The sequence below is a fragment of the Mandrillus leucophaeus genome, unplaced genomic scaffold (assembly GCF_000951045.1).
Source record: "Mandrillus leucophaeus isolate KB7577 unplaced genomic scaffold, Mleu.le_1.0 Scaffold92, whole genome shotgun sequence".
Classification (NCBI taxonomy): domain Eukaryota; kingdom Metazoa; phylum Chordata; class Mammalia; order Primates; family Cercopithecidae; genus Mandrillus; species Mandrillus leucophaeus.
In genome coordinates, this window is record NW_012110030.1 from 3,606,695 (window position 1) to 3,629,760 (window position 23,066).

Genomic DNA, 23,066 nt, shown 5'->3' on the forward strand with positions numbered 1-23,066 from the left:
TTTCTTTCCTTCATTTGACACTATCTCATAAATAAAAGATAAGAGACTAATGAATTCTAGTTTGTAAACACTAGAGCCAAATAATAACTGCTGATTGCCAATAAACTGCAATGAAAACTGATCCATACCAAGCAGAAGTGATACGGCAGCAATAAACATTTGGAAGAGAACTGTACATTAACAATTCTTGGGCTGCCCCTTGCATATTAATTCTTATGCACACAGCATTGTTTAAGAGTAATTTGCAGAAGTATTCTTTGAATGGGCTGTAAAAAAACTGCCAAAAATTTGCTTTTCCTTCATTTCTCAGTTGCTTTTCATTCCTAGTATTTTTTGAAAAGCTACTTTTCATTCAGGAGCTATTTTATGAAAAGAAATAAAACATTAAATACAACCATCTAAAGCTACAATGTAATCTCTCCTCCAAGCCATGATAGAGAAAGTTATACCAGGCTTGGCCTCTCGATGTAAACAACAATAAAGCTGCACACAACATATGAAGCAAGTATTTCAGGCATTGGATAATATGCATTCCAGGATAATGGTTTTGAAGGATAACACAATGAATTAAGTTCTACATTTCCTTGGATATCTTCCCAGCAGAATTTTCCTGATAGCAGTGCAGGAAGGTACAGCTAAAGAACACAGTAGTGCCACTGAGTTGAGACTATAGATACTGAGGTTTGGTGCTGCTAAGTTGACTGGATTTGGTTGATTAGGGAGAGCTCTACAGATGGCACCACTGAGGCTTGAGAGTGGATTCACTATAGAACATTGGGCTGTATATAAATAGACTTGTACTAAGGAAATACTAAAGGAAGTTCATTAAGCAGAATAAAAAGTATTCCAGATGAAGATTTGGATCCATAAGGAGAAATAAAGAAGACTGGAGACAATAAATACGTAGGTAGATATAGAAGACTATTTTTTCTCTTCTCTTAGTTTCTTGAAGGACAGATGATTGTTTAAAGTAAAAATAATAAAGTTGTTTTGGGAGGGTGTTAAGATAGATGTAGAATTGATCAAAGCACAAGGGATGATGGTAAATGGACTTACTACTGTTTTTATACTACTCTATTTTGTGTGAAATTGTTCAATATTAATTGCAAGTATACTTTGATAAGTTAAGGATAAATATTACAATCCCTAGAGCAACCATTAACAAAATACACAGTGCTATGGCTAAAAAACTACTTAGGAAATAAAGTGTGTTACTAAAAGATATTCAATTAACCAAACACAATTTGGGAGAGGAAAAACAGAGCAATAAATAATTAATGGGCCAAAAAAAAGCAAGGTAAAAAGCTTAAATATAATAATATGAATAATTACTTGAAATGTGAATGGATTAAATATTCCTATTAAAAGCCAAAGATTGTCAAATTGGACAAATAAGAGTCACTGAAATAAAGTGTGCCTTAACAAGTTACACCTTACATTTTAAAACACAGATTGGGAGTAAAAGAATATAAAAATATTTATCATGCAAATAGTAAGCAGAATCACAAAAAGGAGGCTTCTAAACAATATTACCAGAGATAAAAGAGAAATATTTATTAATTATAAACTGTTCAATTCACATAAAGACATAACAATCATATGTGTGTATGCACCTAATAACAGAGTTTAAATATGTATAAAAATGGCCAGAAAAGTGTGAAATAGACAACCCCTCAAAAAAATCAGTAAATATATAAATGATCAACATAACACAATCAACTACCTTGTCCTAGTTAATGTATATAGAATACTATGCCCAAAGACTGGAGAATAGATTTTATTTCCAAGTGCATATGAAATATTTACCAAAATAGACTACATACTGGACAATATCATAAAACTATACACCTTACAAAAGATTGAATTTTTAAGGTATATTTTCTGGACACAACATACCTACATTATAAATAACTAAAAATAAGGTTCAGACAGGACCAAAATATTTAGAAATGAAATGGCAAAATTTTAGACTACCAGTGAGTCAAAGAAGAAATCACAAAGAACTTTAGAAAATATGGTAAACTGAATATTATTATTAAAAATAACACCAAAACAACAGAGAAAACTTGGTGGGATGCCTCTGAAGCAATACTTTGGAGGGAACTTTAGGAAATCTTTTTTGTTTTTAAACCCTCTTTATTGAGGTATGATTGACATACAAATCGTCTACAACTTGATAAGTTGGAGATACATACACACCCATGAAAACACTACCACAATCAACACCATAAACTTATTCATCACCTCCTAAAGGTTCCTCTTGCTCTCACTTATCATCATTTTTTGTTACATGAACACTTAAGAGCTATCCTTTTAGCATAGTTTGTACAACACATTATTGTTAACTATAGACACCATACTGTACATTAGATCTCTAGGACTTATTCATCTGGCATAACTGAAACTTTGTACCCTCTGACTAATACCTCCCTCTTTCTCCCTCTGCTGAGCCCTTAGCAACCACTGTTATATGCTCTGCTTCTATGACGTTGATTGTCATAGAAGCAGGATCTTGTAGTGATTATCTTTCTGTATCTGGTTTATTCACTTAGTATGTCATCCAGTTTCATCCATGTTGTAAATGGCAGGATTTCCTTCTGTTTTAAGGCTGGATAACATTTTACCACATGTATATGTATTGCTGTTTTGAGTGTACAATGATATAACTCTTTGGAGTAACTAATACCTTCTTATGACCTTACACATTCACTGAGTATAATTCAGTCATTCCACCACTAAGTCTTTAACCAAGAGAAATAAAAACATTTGTTTATGAAAAGAATCAAGGAAGATTGTTTATAGCAGCTTTATTCATAATAGCCCCAAACTGTAAACAACCCAGATTTTCATCTGCAGAATGATGATTAAACAATTTGTGAAATATTCATGTATTGTTTATAAAAAAAGGAGTAAATTGAAGATATATAACAAACGTGTATACATCCTAAAAACATTATGTTGAAGCAAAGAAGCTACAGGCAAAAGAATATGCAAAATGAGATTCTATTTATGTGACATTCTACAACAGACATAACTATTCTATGGTGACAGAAATTAGAACAAGCTTGCCTTCACAGTGGGATTAGATTGACTGGAAAGGAGTTAAAGTAATCTTTCTCAGTGATGGAAATATCTTGTGTCTTGATTGGGAGATGGAGTACACAGGTTAATATGTTTGTTAAAATTCATCAAATTGTGTCAGGATCTGATTTCACTGAATTTTTTTTTTTGCCTTGATTAAAATAGACAAGCAAATTAGTAAATAAATAAGGTCAAAGGAGGGACTTGTGTAGTAGTTGTTTTAAATGTATCTCGTCAAAACTGTAATTTTCTCCACTGCTTTTTGAGAGTTACTCTTATTTTAGTTATAGCTCAGCAATGTTACCACTGGGTTTTTAATAGGCTATTTTCAGTTCTGTTACCTATACCAAAAAAAGTCTTCTTTTATTTTTCTTCTTATTAGAAGTGTTGAAGCATAGCACATCATTTAGATGAGATGTGTGGGTTATGCTCTGATAACAAAGTAACTCACATTTTTTAGTGTCTTTATGAAATAAGATCTGTTTCTCACACTACATATGCCACATACATCAATAGGGGGCTTACGTTCAAATAGTCACTCAAGTGCCTGGGCTTATAACTGTAAGATCAGATGAAAAAACATAGAGGAGGCCATGGAATGTTTGCTGAGCACTACCATTTCCGCCACAATGATCATATGGTTTAGTCAACTGCAGTAAATACTGCATAGAAATCAGTGGTGGTTATAACAGCATCAAACCTCGCAATCTTATAGCAGGACTATGGTAGAATAGTGTAAGTTGTCAGAATCAAAGTAGAGTCACTTGTACCAAACTCTAACATAAAGTAAATATATAAAGCCAGGAGGCTGAGAAGGGAGGGCCCTCACACACACGTCTATGACTTTACAAAGGCTCTCTGAAGCGTTCTGGTGCATGTATGCCTATCACAGAAGACTGCAAAAACCATAACTTTACATAAAGACCATTGCCACTTTACATAAAAAAAAAATTACTTCTGAGAGGACATCTGCTCAGCAACTACCTGTCCAACCTTGGACTGGTGCCACTTTTGTTATCCATTGTTTTACCCAAAGACAATTATCTCAAAACAATTACGTAATCCTTCTCATTATTACTTTAAAAATCTTTGTCTTCCTTTACTTCCCCAAATGCACCACACAGTTACCATGGCAAGGGTATTCTCACTGCAATACCCTATTCCAAAATAAATATCATTTTCCTTTACAGAGTCTCTCTCTGTTATTTGGGTAGAGAGTTGAAAACTAGAGAGATTGTAGTCCAAGGCTTTTTCTAAAATTTATAAAGACGTTCTTAAATGGACAGGCTTTGGTTTTTGTATTACTTGCTGAGTGTTTGCTTTATATTTCTACTTATTTATGTTTTATATGTCTTTACCCAATATATATTGCTCAAATATGACCACAAAATATTCCAGATATAAAGATTTCATAGTCCCATTGTTCTTAGTAAATTATTATGGTTTATGATGACCTACAAGGCCCTAAGTTATGCAACCCTTGTCTCCATTCCAAATCTATCTGAAGCCATATCCTCAACACACATTTACTATGGTTTCAAAAAACAGGTGTTAAAGGAACTTACTTCAGCACAATACCTACCATGTGAAAAGCCTGCAGCTAACATCACCATCAATAGGAAAAAACTGAAAGCATTCCCTCTAAGATGAGATACAAGGCAAAGTTGCCTACTGTCACCATTTCTTTCAACATAGTACTAAAAGTCTTAGCCAGAGTAATTAGACAAGAAAAAGAAAAAAATACATCCAAGTCTGAAAGGAAGAAACAAATCTATGTCTACTTGTGAGAAGACATGATCATGTATATAGAAAACCCTACATGTGTAACAAAAACCTATTATAACCAATAATTTCAGTAAAATTACAAGATTGAAAATCAATATGCAAAAATCAGTCATATTTCTATACACAAACTGTTTAAAAAGTAAATTAAAACACAATTCTATTCACAGTAGCAGCAAAAATAAATAGAATACTTAATAATGATTGCAGTAGAGAGGCTAAGAAGGCATCATTCTTGGGAGATCCAGAATGCCTTTGTTGACAGACTAGCTCAACAATTACTTAGACTAGCTGGAGCTAGTAGTCAAGGACACTTCCTCCTAACTTTCTAAACCTCGCTCCCTCACTCAGGGTCAAGCTTGCATCACAGTTTGATTGCCTTTCTGGACTTTTCTGACTTTCTATTTCCTTTGATATAGGTATTTCCCCTAATAAATTATTTGCATGTTTAATCCTCTCTTGACCTCTTTTGGAGGACTTGGTCTACCACAATGGTTTCATTTAGGACTAGAGCAGCTGACTCTCATAGATTAAATAATGAATCAGCAGTAGATCCATTTTTTTAAACCTACTCTTCTTTATAGATCATTTCATATCATCATGTGATTTTTTCAATTGTATTGGTCTACTTTGGCTTCATAATTTTGCTTTCTTCTTGCAAAAGTGGCCCAGATTCATTGCTGAATATAGGATGTAAATATTTAGAATCCACAGATCAGAAAGACTTTTAACCTGACCAAATTCTGAACCCTGGAATAAATTTGATGCCAGATTTAGTATCAGAGAAATGTGTAGCTGTCATTATTATTTGAGGTGCTCAAATATTTTAATAAGCTTCTTTAAAGACATGACTCAAGAAGCAAAGGATATGTTGCTTGCCAAGTCAATGGCAATATTGCATTCTACGATGGGTGCAAGGTTTCATCTGGGCATGCTCACATGAGGAATCAATAATAATAAAATAATTATCCCAGGGAAAATAATTGGGTACTTTTGTTGTTGATGTTGTTCTCATCTACTTAAAAATGTTTAATATGTTTATAACAATGATAAACCTTTTAAATTTATTTATGATCCCAAGGAACAATCAATTTTTAGGATATGCTTAACTACTGTGTTTTTCTTTCTAATGTGGGACATTACAATATGACAATGGACTAAAGTAACAGGACAATCACCAATAAACATCCAACTCTTAAATTGGAAATATTCTCTTATCTCTAAGTAGGCAGAAAAAAATAATTTGAGAGTAGATAATCTCATAATTTAAGGGTACAGGTCTGATTTTTCAGATTCAAGACAGAGGAGCTTAAATGATAAATAATAAATAAAAATAAACTCAACACTCAAATGTCTTTAAGTGATGGCAAACGAGGCTAAAAATATTCTTCTTACATTTTCAAAGCTGGTTTGAATACATTTCAAACAGTCTATAGTATTTCATCTATAAAGATTTTTAAATTCACACAGCAACCTATGTAACTGTCTCCATGTTTACAATACATTGCTTTATGCAACATGATCCCAAATTTCCCCATTCATACTGAGGACAAAAGGAAATATTGTACTTTCAATTTGTAGAAGCAATAGAGGATCTTTATCTTAAAGGGAGAACTTCAGGGAAGAAGAGCTGATTATATAGCTAAAAAAAAAAAAAAAAAAGACTTTCATAAGAATCAGGATATCTTACTTCTTGGAGATTATTTCCAGTGAGATGGGTCCAATCAATCTTCAGAATCCTGCCTTTTTGTCCTTCCAGATGTATGATTCTAAGATTATGCTTCTTATATGGGTTTCTTTATGTGAAAGAAATGGGAAAGTTTTGTTGAGATAATGTCTAGAAGATAACAGAAATGGCCTAGAGATAAATGTATCAGATTGTCTTTAGATATCATTTCTCAGCATATTCCTTTTTAAAAAATTACCTTTGGAATACTCAATTTGAGATGGCTTAGACTCACCTAGATAGAAGTTGAGGAAATCCATATATTTTAGTGGAAAAGCACACTAAGAAGTTATCTGGAGTAATGCAAGTTACAAGAGTCTGACTGAGACATCTGCCAGTGGTGTTTAAAGGTATTTCTCAGTTGAATCCTCAGAATGAAAAGGCCAGAAAAGTCACAGGACCTACCAGTCTTGTTAACAAGGCTGATTAACAAACAGTGAAATTTGGAAAGCAATAATGATTATGTTTTAAAAGTATAGAAAATTAAGTAACCCAGTAATTCTATTTCTAGAAGTTAAAGGATGTACTCAAAGATTATATACAAGTATACTTGTCTTAGTTCTATATGTCATAGTTCAAAAAGACGTTCAAACAATGCATATATCAAACAACAGAAAATGGATGAACAAATTATGTTCCCGCCAGGAGTTTGAATTCCAGGAAATAATAAAAGATGAAATTTTAAAAGAATGTGAATGGCACGAAGAAAATGATTCTAATATAAAATTAACTGATTAAAAAGCAGGATAGTAAGCATTATAATTTCAATTTTGTATGAAAAGAAGCAGGGATATACAACATATATTCATTTATCTATCTATATTCACAAACATACAAAACTGCAGAAACTGGGATTAAATTTGTTATATATTAAGAATGCAACCTGGGTAATAGGATAAATAGTGCTTTTTATTGTCTTCTATATACTTTCTTGGATTGTCTGAGTTGTATACAATAAAAATGTAAAGCTTTGTAATAGGAACAAAATATAATGGTTTTCTTAAAGAAAAATAAAAATACTCGCTGAAAATAGCCTGGAAAAGAAGACAAGATAAAATGAATTATAAAAGAGTTAGATTTTATACCCCATGGAAAGGGAGAACAGAAAGTAAAGCTAATATGATTAAGGAAGAAAAATTATGAATGTTTTATATTTCACAGGAATTTATTGCAATTGGTCTTGTGATGCTATTGAATTGTGAACTAAAAAAGATATCATTGGTAAAGACAATTAGGTCATTTCTGCTTTAACAATTATTGTAGTGTTATAATGTAAATAACTCTAATCTTAGTGTATGTAACACTCAGTGATCCAGATGCAGATAAAAATCTGTTTATAAAGATGATTTAAGATATAGACTCATTGTTCAGGTAGCTATGGTAATTAAAATCTCAACTGGGCCTTCATAAACCAAAGTCTATTTGATTTTTGTCATTCTTGCCAAGGGTAGCTCTGTATTCAGAGAAAACTTAAAACTCATTTCGGAAGGGGAAAATGAGCTCTTAAAAATCTAGATTCTTTATTATTGTATCAATAGCCTAATGCGTCTATACTATCACACATAAAAAGCCTCAATATTTAATTGATTACATATTATAATTTATGTGATATTTTAATAATTTACAAGAAATGTCAGCAAGTTCATAATGAAAGAAAATAAAATCAGATTTATGTATATTTTACAGAAATATATATACAACGCAACAACTTAGAATAGCTTTTTCTCCATATATTTCTCCCCATAATCTACTTTTCAAGCTTGCTAATGTTTAAATTTAATATTGGCATTTCTCCTCTTACATTTTTGATGAGTTGCCCCTGCTTTCCAACTAAAGCCCACATTTTATAAACTATCACTTAATTCTGCTTCTTTCTCCACTACATTTTCAATCTTCTTCGAACTTCAAAAGGTGTTTCATGTTCTCATTTTCAATTTATTGTACTTATGGATCTATCTACCTGGAAGAACACTCATCCTTCAGTAACTTTCCCTGCTGTTATCTCTCTCCTTTTCCCTGGCTGTCTCCTATTCTTCAGGACGCAATAGGATTTAACCACTTTTGTGAAATCTTCCCTGAATGATCCATTATTAACAAGGCATTGTCTGGTGACCCTCTTATATACGCTCAAATAATCTGTATATCACCCTCGCATTTGCCATATTTATATTAATTACATGTTACTGTGTTTACTAAATAATGGTTGTGAAACCGTTCCAATTGTCCAATTGTGAGTGCACTCACTAAATATGGTTGTAAAACCTTTCCAAGAAAAAAAAAATTCTTATAAATTATTAAAGTACCACATAAATGAAATGTAGGAAGAGGAATGCTATGATTAAGTTTAAACATTAGCAAGTTCGGAAAGTAGATTATGGGGAGCAATACATGGAGGAAAAGAGGAAAAGCCACTCTAAGTTGTTGGGTTGTATTTTTTTCCTGTAAAACATACATACATCTAATTTAATTTAATTATGGAAAAAAGTCATGTAATTTCTGCACACTAAATGTCATTTCTGGGGAATGGAAACTGATGTTTATGGTTTCTTTTGAATAAATATAAATATAGAAATTGATCCTCCTACTATTAAAACTTGAGAAAGTTACAATTGTCTAATCCTAATTCCTTTCTCAGGAAACGAACCAGCAAGTCTCCTAGATGGTGTCAAGGAACTGAAACTTACTAGATCATCGCAACTGGACAACGACACACCAGATCCCTCACTTGTGATGATTGCCTAATTGATCACCTGCTTCCTGTTGACCAACTCTTCTTCCTTAGCCCTCCCTAATTCCTGTTTTCCCACATATGATTCCATTTCCTTCCTGCTGTATAACAAACCCAAAATTCTAGACCATCAAGGACATGGATTTGAGACTCATCTCCCATCTTCTCAGACACAGCATGAGAATAAAGCTGTATTCCTTGGCTATCTTCATTGTGGCAGTGATTGACTTTCTGTGCAGTGAGTAGAAAGGGTTACACCGAACTCCTTTCTTTCAGTAACAGTTGTATTTACCACAGTTTATTGAAACTACCTTTTTATTAAAAATAAATAAATAGATAAAAATAATTTGCTGTCCTATACAATTACTTTCCAGATCATTTGCCTACTTGGCCTTAGCTCTATCCTCTGTCCTTACTGTGTGCCTTCTATCTGACATAACTGCATTCCCCAGTTTCCATTTCCAACTGACTCCCTGATAGTCCCTAACAAGAGACCAGAAAGTGAGAAGAGTGAGAAACCAGAATTTTTATCCTTGTCTTTCCTGCTCAGGTGATGAGGAGACTCAAAATTGCTGCATCTCATTCATGTCTGTTTCCCACAGGATCACCTGTACCTGTATATGGCCCTACTTCCTATTGGGAACTTCTTCACACTGGTTCCATATAGGTGGAGTAGCTTTCTGGTATTCACAAATCAAGGTGGCCTCAGCAACACTTATTTGGCTTCTCAGCTTTTGTATTTTAAACATGATCCTACATTATAGTCATTTTTTTTTTCTTTTTTGCAACTACTTAGAATAGTATCTCTCTCTTTTTTTTTTTAACTGCAACCTGAGAGACACACTATAAACTTTTAAAAACAGAATGTCTTATTCTTTTAGTTTTTTCAGCAATGAGCAAACTTCCCAGTACACATTAGGCAATCATTAAATGCATGTTGAATTAAATTGTGATTTACAAAACATAGATTTCTGAATAAGGAAATATTAAATTAAGAGGGATAATTAGTTGCTTTGATACTTGAAACTATACTGGTAATATCTGTTACTTAAGGTACTTCATTTTCATTTCAAAATATTCAGTCTCAAAAAGACTGCTTCTGCTTTAAAAAAAGTTGGTTCTTTATCTTTAAATGTCTTACTATCAGCCATTACGAAAAGGCAAAATTCCTTTTTTTCTAGAAAAAAACATTTCTATTCCTTTCTTTCCATTGACTTTGTGCACCTATTATTTGGGCAGCCTCATTATGATCTATTCAGGCATAATCATGCATCCTTGATTTATCACTTCATTATACAATAAAATAAAATAGTGGCAAAACATATTTTTTCAATTTGGAAAACAACCTTAAATGCTCTAAAATTTTTACTCATAATTGACAAAAATATCCCAGAGCAAGAAAGGAAAGTTTAATCATTGCTTGGTTTTAATTTTCTCTATTTAATTTTTCTAATTAAAGATGGAGGCTGAAAGTAGTGGGACCTCTGGGAGACACACAGATAGCAATATTTCTGCCAAAATTAATAAAGTCGAGCAAAATATCTAACCCAAACAAAGCTCTTGTACAATAGAATCTATGAACAAAGGCCATGGCAAATGCTTTTCAAAAGAAATGTGTGTGTTTTGCAGATAGCTTTTTGTTTATTTTTTTCCTAGGGTCGGACTTGGTTTCATTCAATTAAAAATATCACACTGTACATTCTGAAAAATATTTATGACTATGTAGTAAATGGAGACATTTTATAAATACCCTTATCCTCTATGGTAAAGAGTACATGTGCTGATTACTAAACAGGTATTGACAAATTGGTAACATGCAATGCAAAGCTTTTGGTATGAAAGAAGAATCTGGTATCTGACATTCAATATAGCTGTTGTCTGTAAGCACATAGCTGATGCTAGGTGAATATGTGTAGGCCATATTTTCAGTTGTCAAATGTCAAAATCATTTGTTATCCATGTAATAAATATCTAGGCTGATAGAAATTTATAATATATATTGTTTGCCTAACTGAAAAAACAAAAATCTTGGTATCATTCATTGAAGATCAAGCAAAAGGAAGGATTTTTATGAAAATTTATAAATGTCAAAAGTTAAATGAAAAGAAATACAGCAATATCAACATATCTCTTGCATTGCTTTAATTCAGTATGACTTGGGTTCTCATAAAAATACGGAATTATATTTTTATTCTTTCTCAAGTGTTTATTAATTCTTTAAACATATATATTAATACTTTCAAAATTGCCATAGTTTATACTTTAGATAATTTTATTCCATACCAAAGATCTCTTTGATTATTTGAGACATTTCTGTAATGTAGGTCAAATGCTCAGAGACATTTTGCAAGAAACCAAAGTTAAACTATTTCCAAACAATTTTAGGTTTTCCCCCAAGGATCAGCAAATTTTTCATAGAAGACATAAAACTGCTATTTGCATTCTTCCTATTTATCCTTCTCTACCAGAAACAAGGTACATAATCTAGGAAATAGGTCATAAATGTGACCTACAGAAAAAATCCCATCTAGAAAACAGATTATGACATATTTTGGAAGTAACTTCAATCCAGTTTCTATGGAGCCAGAGATATGTTTTTCCTCTCATTGCGTCTCACTGTAAGTTTAATAAGAGAAACAGCTAAGGACTTGTTGAACTCATGATCTCTCTTATTCAAACAGACCCAACAGTGTCTAAGACATAATTACATGATTAGCGATTGAAAACACAAAAGCCATTGCTTCAATTAGTATGCAAGCTTTCTTCTGACAGAATAAATGCAGAAATCAAAGATGATTGAGCAGGTGATTATTTCTATTTTTCTGGGTACATGAGTGAGGGGGTAAAAGGTTATTTTTAAAAGGCTTCTAAGAAAATATAATCTTTTTAAAGAGATAAAGTATTCCCCTGAAAAGGTAGAAGGGTTATCTTCACATAAATAGTCTTTTAATCAAGACAGTTATTTTTTAATAAGCTGCCACTATTTCTTTTAGCTTATAGAGAATACGTAAGGCATTTCAGTGATATAACAAATGCAATTTTGTTTTCCAATCAAAAACATTAATAACTATCTTTTCTCATTTTGTGAACCCCTTTTTGGAAAATGTATACAATGACAATAAAAATCATGGCATCTTGTATTCACAGGAGATTCTGTCTTAAAATTTCAGATATTAGGGGATACATGAGTTTCTTTTGTTCATCTAACCCTGGGGATTATACACAACTATTAATATATCTGTGGCCACAGGGATAATTTGACTGGCTCCATAGTACCCATATGTCTATGGTAAACCTAAAACTTGGACTTCTGGGCTGCTATGCTGTTCTCTTCAGAGTGCAAGACCAGATCTTTTGCCTTCTATGCTGAAGGAAAAAAACACAATAATAATCACAAGTAATCATTACTAATGAGAAATATAAGAGGTTTTCATGCACTCCCTCAATTATAACAACAATTTAGGAAATAAATTCATTTCTTCCTTTTGGCAAATAAAAATCTTTCTTTTGGGATCTAGATGTGTTACTGGTTAACACATCTACTACTGGCCTGTAATTAGTGATCTCATAAATTCTGGCAGAGGGACTGATCTTCTAACTCACTAAAATAACAAGATAGTATATGTATGATTTATTTGCTATTAAACAGTATCAGTAAATGGCCACAGTCTTTTCAAGGGATATAACTCTGCATACAACCTAACTACGATTTCAAACAACTATAAAATAAAGTGATGACTTTTACAGATAAAACTATGTAAGTGCTAAAATGTCTCACAGCGTGATAAAAATGTTCACAGTTCATGCTAATATCTTTGCCCTTCCTTTTCTTCCATGTGTTGCTAAATTGATTACTTTCCTCTATGTTATGACTTGACTATATTCAAACTATTTCAAAGAAAAAGGGGATGTTTTTACTCATGTATGTTGAATAGACAATTGCATTTTAAAAATGCTAATTATATATAATCTAGTTTTATACATTAACATCTTTCTCTTTCTTAAAGATCCAAAAATTATTTATATACATTTTATTTCATCTCTATGTACTCAGTAATAATCTGATAAAGATACATAACAAAAAATAAAAAAATAAAAAATCTCATAGTCACATTTGTGCAATATTCACATTTTCCTGAATATTTCTCTCCTTCCCCAAACCTTTCATGAAACACAGACATGAAGAACTGAAGTAAATAAACAGGTTTAGCCAATAGATAGCACCAATATTCCATAAAAGAATATTATCTACAATGAAGTTAAAGAATAATGGGACCTCAATGGTAGTCATTGAAAGGGCAAAACTCTTGCTCATTAGGAATCAAATATCACCTACTGGTTTTTATTAGCATTTTCTTCCTCAAGTAAAAAGGGAGTGTGGATAAATGTTGATGGCAGAGAGTGAAAATGTTTTGTGAATAAGGTTGTTAAGATGGGAGCCAAGGTAGTACCAGTTTCAGGCCAGAATGAGGCTGTGGCCATCTATGTTGCCTAAACAAATCGCCTTCCTGGAGAGCCTTAATTCTCTCTATGAAGTCCAAATTTGTGCTAAGTACCCCAAAGCAAAAAGTCCCTTGTTTGTCTGCTTTGAACATTGTGAAAATGCTGTTTCCCCCAAATTTACTTTGGCCTGCTTTTGGTGGATGACAGAAACAGAGATTCAATTCTTAAATTAGGAAGGAATTTTTCTCCCCTGGAATAAAATTTCCCTCCTGGTTAGGGTTCTGCATCAGCTTCATGAATCCTCTAGCATGAGTGACTTTAACAGACTCTATCAGGTTGAAGAATAATGAGAATCATAACTGGGTTTTTTGATGGCATATACGAAAACTTGAATACACAGGGATCTGGATAGTTATAGTGGTCTTGGCAACTGTCAGTTTGGAGCTGTGTGTGTAAAATACTAAACAGAAAGATGAAGCTACAGGAAAAGACAAGGACTTGAGATTCCACACACTGTAATTACATTGTTCCTTAAGAAGTAGACAAAGAAGACTAAATTTTACCACAGGAGAGAAATTCCTGCCATCTGAGGAGTTCTCAGGTGATTAATGTCCAAGTCAAAATTGCTAAGTCCCATTAACTTCCTTATACTCCATTTTTAGAAGAAACTGCCACATCATATTCTTAAGGAGAACTGAGATATAAACAGTTACTTCAATTTCCATTTTTCAACTGACATCCCAAATTTAAAAATGAAGGTCCTCCTCAGTGCCTTACTGGTAAGTTTCTCTGAGGACTTCCTTTTCTGAGGACTGTTCCTCCTGAGCCATGGAAGTTGTATACTTTGAAGCTTCAACTGCCTTGGCAGCACCATAAAAAATAAGCCTACTCTGAAAATAGCTCCAAAGTGCCTAATTGTCTCCCTCTGGTGGCCTCTCATTAAATTGCTCTGTCTCATACCTAAGCAAATACTTATTTGTAAAGTGTCTAATTAGGGGCTGATTTGAGGACTTTTTAAAAAATACCAAACTTTCATCCATGCAAGTGGTCATAAACCATTTTATCATTTATTTACTTCTGCTTTAACATTACATTTATATGTTGGGTAGCAAAAGTCCAACCTGGTTTCTCTCATTCAGGGAGCTAAAATCCTTCAATTTCCAGTAAATCTTAGTTAATAAGCTTGGTGGGTTATTGTTACTGCTATTGTTCATGGTAGAGAGGCTGGTATAGAAATCTTTTGTAAACACTTCAATCTATACTTGTAGCTTGTATGAGGGTCTGCCTCCTCACATACCATATAATCATTGCTTGCCTACTCTGTTTTTGTATGATATCATGCTTTTTTCTTTTGAGTCTATAAGTTTGAACATCTATAAGATTTTAAAAATGCCTGGCTATATATCTAAATCTCAATTGGATTTTAAACTTAAAGGGGCACAATTCCCAATGAAGAGAATGAGGAAAACTAATTTACATTTCCAGGTTCATTTTTATCCACCAACCTACTTTTAAATGCATTATGAGGAAGAAAAAATAATCTGTATGCAGAAAAGTTTTCTATGTATCACTTCATATAAGAGAGAATGGTGGAGATTGAAAAATTGTTCTTTTCTTGGGGTGGTTGCAAAATTGATTAAATTATGTATTCTCTACAATTATGATTAGAAGATATGGAAAAATAAGAACTATATAAGGTAATTGTACATTTTGAAAACCATATATAAATAAAATATCTATATTAATAATTACTATACAGATTTGCAAATATTTAATAAGGACTGCTAGAAAACACACAAAAAAGTTTGATGTTCTTAAGTATGGTGAGATAAAGGTGACTTTTTTCCTTTCTGTAGATTCTTTATTTTTGTTATAGTGTTCTTTGTATGGTAATTAAGCAATAAAAAAGAATTACTTTAAATAGAATTATAAGGAAATTGAATATTGCCCCCAGCTAACTGACATGAGAATATTATATTAGATTTCACATTTGGAAGACTAAATTTCAAATTATTATGTGAATGCTGCAATTGGAACTAATTTATTTGTACCCATACGCAAACATTCAACTGTTGTTCAACATTCAAGTTTTTTGCTTGACCTTCAAGTTCTTGAGATAATTTTGAGTATACTCTAACTCTAGTCTTTTAAAATTAAAACCGATTTTTCCTCTTTGTCTCCTTGTACCACTGGATCTTATTTTGTTTATATCAAAGGAAAAAAGAGTACCAAAATATAAACATCTAAATCAATGCATACTCACTAAATCTATTTTAACTCCCATCTATATTTACTTAAGCTAAAAGAACATATTGTAATGGGAGCAGTGACACCACTCAGCTTTCGTCCTCTTGTGAGAAAATTATCCATAACTCTCAAAAGACAGACAGTTATGACAGCCTCTACGTTGTATGAACTTGATCGAGAAAAGATGGAGAACACCTTACATAAAAGATTCTTAAATTCTCTAATGGAAGTCAATTTCATGAGGAATATCATTTATAAAACCATAAACTTGTTTCGAAGATTACATATATATATATATATACACATATAAAATTTTATTTTATTTTATTTTTTTGAGACGGATTCTTGCTCTGTCACCAGGCTGGAGTGCAATGGCGCAATCTCAGCTAACTGTAACCTCCACCTCCTGGGTGCAAGTGATTTTCCTGCCTCAGACTCCTCAGTAGCTGGGACTACAGATGCGGGCCACCACACCCAGCTGATTTTTGTATTTTTCTAGAGATGGGGTTTTACTATGATGGCCAGGGTGGTCTCAATCTCTTGACCTCATGATCCGCCTGACTCAGCCTCCCAAAGTGCTGGGATTACAGGTGTAAGCCACCGTACCTCCCCCCAAAACATATTATTTTAGGCTTCTGGAAATTAAATTACTTCAGTCCATTTTATCTACACTAAAAATTAAGCATATTTATGGACTCAAACAAAATCAAGGAGCAACAAGGTACTCAATCACTATAAATTTAGGTGATGGCCCAAAAATGAATAAGAAAACAAATGATATAAACAAAATAAATGCTGTAACTTGAAATTAGTTGCAATGAAATGAAACCACATAAAATGAGGGGACAGAAACTAAAAGCAGTTAAGTAGACTAAAAATGTTAGTTCAATAATTAGAGATATTAACATTAGATTAATTTTTAAAATATTAATTTATGCTAAATTCTGCAACATTTAAACATTCATTTATTTATTCTCATAACTTTTGAGGCACTGTGCCATGTGATGGGAAAATATTCCTAAGGAGACTCTCTGTGTATCCACTACCCAACTCACTGCATAGTTGGAAATAAGAGACCATAAAATATGATTAGCATATAATTCAGTTTGTATGAGGTAGGAAGATGCCCTGGAAATAGTCATGGCTAATTTTAAATTTTAATGAGGGGATAGACTTTGTTTCTGTGAAGATGAGATAATGTGACATAGACTTACTAAGCAGAGCAAACAGCCTAGGCAAAACACTGAGATGAGGAAAAGCTAGAGTTAATTAAAGGTGGCCCCTATAACACAACTGTTCACTTTTACACCTCCAGCTTTCTTATCCTCTGCACTAGTAAATATGTTAAAGTTGCTTCCTAAGCTAACAGCAGTGAAAAAACCCACTTAGAGTATTAGAAACACCTGACGTGTGACTTGAGATTCCCAGTGAAACATTAGAATCCAATTTACAAAGCATAACAAAGAAGGTCATATTGAAATTAAAAACCAAGGGGTCACTGAAAAACATCATTATTTATTTTTCTCTTGGAATTTATTATGTAAAAATTTCCAGAAAAAAATTAGTGTATATTAATTGGTAATTACAATTTTTAACACCTATGACCCTAATTTTGAAAATAATTCAAACCACCTGGGGTGAATAGATAATGCTTACACAAGTTATAGAAAGATTTACTTAGAAAAGAAGCTTCTAATTTAAATTCCTCAAAACAACTGTAATAATTTTAACCTGTGTTCTATATGCAAAAATACACTTTAAAAGTTAAAATTATTAATTTTTGCTTTTTTGTGAAGTATTACTTTTATACTCAACAAATTAATAACTTTATTTCTCAATATTTACTTTCTTATTTTTGATAAACATTGATACTTTAATACTTGTCAAGTAGGAAGGAAACTTCAAGTAACGACTCTGCTCATAAAATGTTAAAGTTTGCCTTAAAACACTTAATTTGGGATTTTTGCCATTTAGAAGCAAATTAGGTGGTAAATTCAGGATCAACTTTCTGCAATGTTGAATCATAAAGTATAAGTTAGAGACAAAGCAGACCATGAGTCTTCTTATGTAATGTTAACAAGCACAAACTTTATCCTTAAAGTGTTGAGTGAAGTGTTTCTTCCTAACATAGAAAATTCTTTTTTAGGCTATGGGAAGATTCTATTCACACTAGTGAAAATATAGTAGCATTGTCAAAATTTGTTAGGTGGATATAATTTATAGATGTAGATAGTAGGAGATAGGTGCTTTAAAATTTCAGTCATATTACAAAATGCATAATGAATTCACAAAGCAACTTTAATACAAATCTAAGAAGGAAGGCATAATAGGGTAGGTCAATGCAGAAATTGATATTCTGGCAATGCAATTAAATGTAGAAAATATTGCAGCACTGATTCTCCTGCCTCTAACATGGAGGAATAGCAAAAACCTGGGACCTGAAAGGGCATTAAATATTTTCCTCAGGAAAGATATAGTACTCCACTTTAAATTAAATATGACAGAATTGTATGAAAGAGTTTTAATGTAATGCATGCCAGTTTAATAGCATGGACAAGGCAGCACAGTAGAATTCTAAGACAGAAGAAAAGCATAAGAAAAATAGGTAAGAAAGATTCATCTGGGAGACAGGTAGCTTCCGATCACATCTCTCTGCTTTTATATGACAGTTAAAAGATCTTTATAATGTATGTCCCTCCCTTGCTTAATTTGCTGTCTCTTCTCCATACTTAGTATGAATATGTATTCTTCTATAATGAGGGCATTGTTCTTTCTGTATGTGGACCATTAGTTATTTCTCAAAAAATTTTAAAGAATTGAAATAAAATATAATTACAGTATGTTAATCTAGATATGAAGAGACCAAAACAATTAATCTCCATGTGTTTGCACATTACGATACCTCCAGATAACCCATAACTTAAAGAATAAATCACAATGAAAATGTATAAATATTTTGAAATATATGATAGTGAAACATTACCTGTCTAAGTAGTGAAATACGGTTAAATTATGTTTATCAGCTATTTTGAGATTTTAATGCATACCTAAGAAAAAACAAAGGCTGAAAATCAACGACCTCAGTGGTTACACACATGAAAGCAGAAAAAAAAGTCAGTATAATAAACTATAAAATCTAGAAGAAAGACAATGAAACTAAGAACAGAAATAAATGAAACAATCAAACAAACAAACAAACAAAAAACAGAGAGAGAAAGAATCAACAAAGTTATAGGTTGATTCTTAGATAGGACTAATACAACTGAGAAAATCCTGAAAACCTAATCAAAGAAAAAGAAAATAATAAAGGCACACATAATTGATACCAGGAATGAAAAAAGAACACAGCTTTTGAGATGACAGACATTAAAAAGAACACAAAAGGATCGTATGAACAACTGTATTCAAGGAAATTTGAAAAGTTGGATGAAATAAATCAACTCCTAGAAAACAACCCAAAATACAAACCTAACAATACTAAGGAATAAGTATAATGAAAGGTATGCAAAATAACTACAAATAGAACTATAAAATACATATGGACAGGAATTAAAGAACATATAATAAATGGAGGTATACAAGATGGTTCATCAATTGAAAGACTCAATATTATCAAAATGTTGATTCATCTCAAATTGTTCTATACATTCAATAACACCAATAAAGATCCTGAAAACCAAACAAGTTGATCCCATAATTTATGAAGAAATGGAAAGGGCTGAAGAAGGCTTGCTCCACTGATGATCACACTTACAAAGTTACTGTCATGAAGACAGTGTGGTATTGGTGCAGTGATAGACAAATAAAATATTGGAAAAGTACAGAACCTGAAAATAGGCCTATGTATGTAGACTTTCTTTAGAATAAAGTTGGTACTTCAAAACACTGGGTGAAAAACATAGTTCCGGAGCACACATATATTCATATAAAAAGAAGAGACACATGATGCCTGTGTCATCACACATAAAAATTAATCACAGATTGTTGTAGATCTAAATATGAAAGGCAAAATAATATGATAGTTGAAGGAAGTCAGGGACCCCGAATGGAGGGACCTGCTGAAGCCATAGCAGAACATAAATTGTGAAGATTTCATGGACATTTATTAGTTCCCCAAATTAATACTTCTATAATTTCTTATGCCTGTTTTTACTGCAATCTTCGAACATAAATTGTGAATATTTCATGGACATTTATCACTTTCCCAATCAATACTCTTATAATTTCCTATGCCTGTCTTTACTTTAATCTCGTAATCCTGTCATCTTCATAAGCTGAGGATGTATGTCACCTCAGGACCCTGTGATGACTGCATAACTGTACAAATTGTTTGTAAAACATGTGTGTTTGAAAAATATGAAATCTGGGCATCCTAAAGAACAGGATAACAGCGATTTTCAGGGAACAAGGGAGATAACCATAAGGCCTGACTGCCTGGGGGACCGGGCAGAACAGTGTCATATTTCCCTTCTTACAAAAGTGAACTGGAGAAATATCACTGAACTCTTTTTCTCAGCAAGGAACAGCCCTGGGAAAAGAATGCTTTCCCAGGGGGAGGCCTCTAAAATGGCCACTCTGGGAGTGTCTGTCTTACGCATTTGAAGATAAGGGATAAAATACTCCCTGGTCTCCTGGAGCACCCCCAGGCTGCTAGGATTAGGAAATTCCAACCTGGCGAATTCTAGTCAGACTAGTTCTCTGCTCTTGAACACTGTTTCCAGTTAAGATGTTTAACAATGACAATGCGTGCACAGCAGGACATGGAACCTTATTAGTAATTCTAATTTCGCCCTGGCCTTGTGATCTTGCTCTGCCCTCATTTGCCTTGTGATATTTTATTGCCTTTGAAGCATGTGATCTCTGTGATCCACACCCTATTCGTACACTTCCTCCCCTTTGAAAATCGCTAATAAAAACTTGCTGATTTTGCGGCTCGGGGGCATCACAGAAACTGCAGACATGTGATGTCACCCCCAGAGACCCAGGTGCAAAATTCATTTCTTTTGTACTCTTTCTCTTTATTTCTTAGACCGGACGACACTTAGGGAAAATAGAAAAGAGCTACATTGAAATACTTGGGGCTGGTTCCCCCGATAAGATTTCTAAGCTATCAAATAAAATAGTATCTTCATGACTTTGGTGTTTTACCAATGATTTCTGAAGCAGGACACAATATGACAAGAAAATAAATGAATGATATAATGGGTTTTAATTTTAAAATGCAGATATTCTGTGTTTAAAAGACTCAATGATAAAAGTGTAAAGGGGGGAGTTACACCTATACCACAAAGGGTTTATAAATTCTTAGATATTCCAATTTTAAATGGAGCAAAATACTTGCCAATATTTCACAAAAGAGTCTATCTAAATGGCCAAAATGTATGTAAAAAGTGGTTTAATCTCATTTGGAATCAGAAAAATGCCAATTAATGTTACACTAAAATATAACTACATAACTACCAGAATGGATACAATTTTTAAAACAAAACAATAACCAGTTTACTGAATGGGGGTAACAATAAGAAACACTCCCACATGACTGGTTCAACCATTTTGGAAAACTGTTAGCATTATCTACGGAAATGAACGTATGCAAACCCTCTGGCCTTGTAATTTCTCTACAAAAGAAATGTCTGTCTGGGTTAACTAGGAAACAAATACAAACACATTCAAGGCAGAATTAAAGCCAATCATTATTAGATACATTCACTGCATATTGTAGTATTAAGTCAGAAGTACCTGGATTTCAATTCTGCACTGCCATTTCTTAGCCACATGATCCTGTGTTACATATTTATACTTTCTTACTATAGTTTCACTATCTGCAAGAAGGGAATCATTCCACACATTTCAAAGTGTTTGTGTGAGAATTAAATGACATCAGGAATATAAAGACTCTATCATATTACTGGATATATAAGCATGTTCTCAAATATGTGTTACTTTTATTATTGGCAAAAATAATGAGTTTTGTGTGCCTTCAATTTTCCACATATGACTGATTTCTCCCATTGAAGACATCAGTTACTCAACCTTTTTTTTCAAATATTTAGTTTTTGTACCTATTCATACAAGAGATAACACTGAAGTAAAACTGTTCTCACCTCAATCTGTTTTATGACAGTCAGAGTTTCTGTTGAAATGTAATGTTTTACATTTACTTTTAATATAATGTTCCCTGCCCTAGAGCACATAACTTTTTGTATTTAAATGTAAAAATAGACTTCTAAAATATATATATATATGTATGTGTGTGTGTATATATATATGAAAATTTATATCTGGGAATGCATTTTAGAACATATGCAAATACTGTGAGATAATTATCTTTGTATTCAAACCTGCTCAAGTATAGTATATGAACAGTTAATAATATATGGAAAATACATCTCCGTGAAACTGAGGGAGACGGAGCATTTAATTTACATATTCCCATGCATTTATGTGTTTTCATAACTGGAAGAGACACAGTATCTTTTTCCTACTCAGCTGTTTAACATTTTATGCTTGTTTGTTTGCTTCTCAATAACTTTCAAAGGCACAGACTAATTTTGAAGGAATCTGGTCAACAAACAGTTATTGAGATAAAATTATTTTCCATTTTTGGCATGGTCTATCTTGAAAGTAATTGGCAGCTGGAGAAACCTTTTATAAGCAAACAACTTCTCAACTTCTCTCATTTTAATTGAACGTCAATAAAATTTTCAATGTCAGCATGGGTTACAGAACTGCGGGATTTCATTAAAGCAGTCTACAAGTCGTAGAATCAAGGGTTTAGCACTATTTAAACAAATCTCAGCAGGCAGCAAGCAGTCTCTGACCTGAAGAAGCAAATCTTTAAATTCTTCAGCCAGTTTTTCTTAGTTCCAGACCAACTGCACCAGAATCATCTGGAGGCTTGTAAAAATTGTAGATTTGTAACTCGCACCTGAATCAGACGGGGTACTAAAATCACAGATGATTTTTATGCACACTAGATTTAAAGAATCTCTAATTAAAATGTAATCAAGGCCGGGCGCAGTGGCTCACGCTTGTAATCCCGGCACTTTGGGAGGCCGA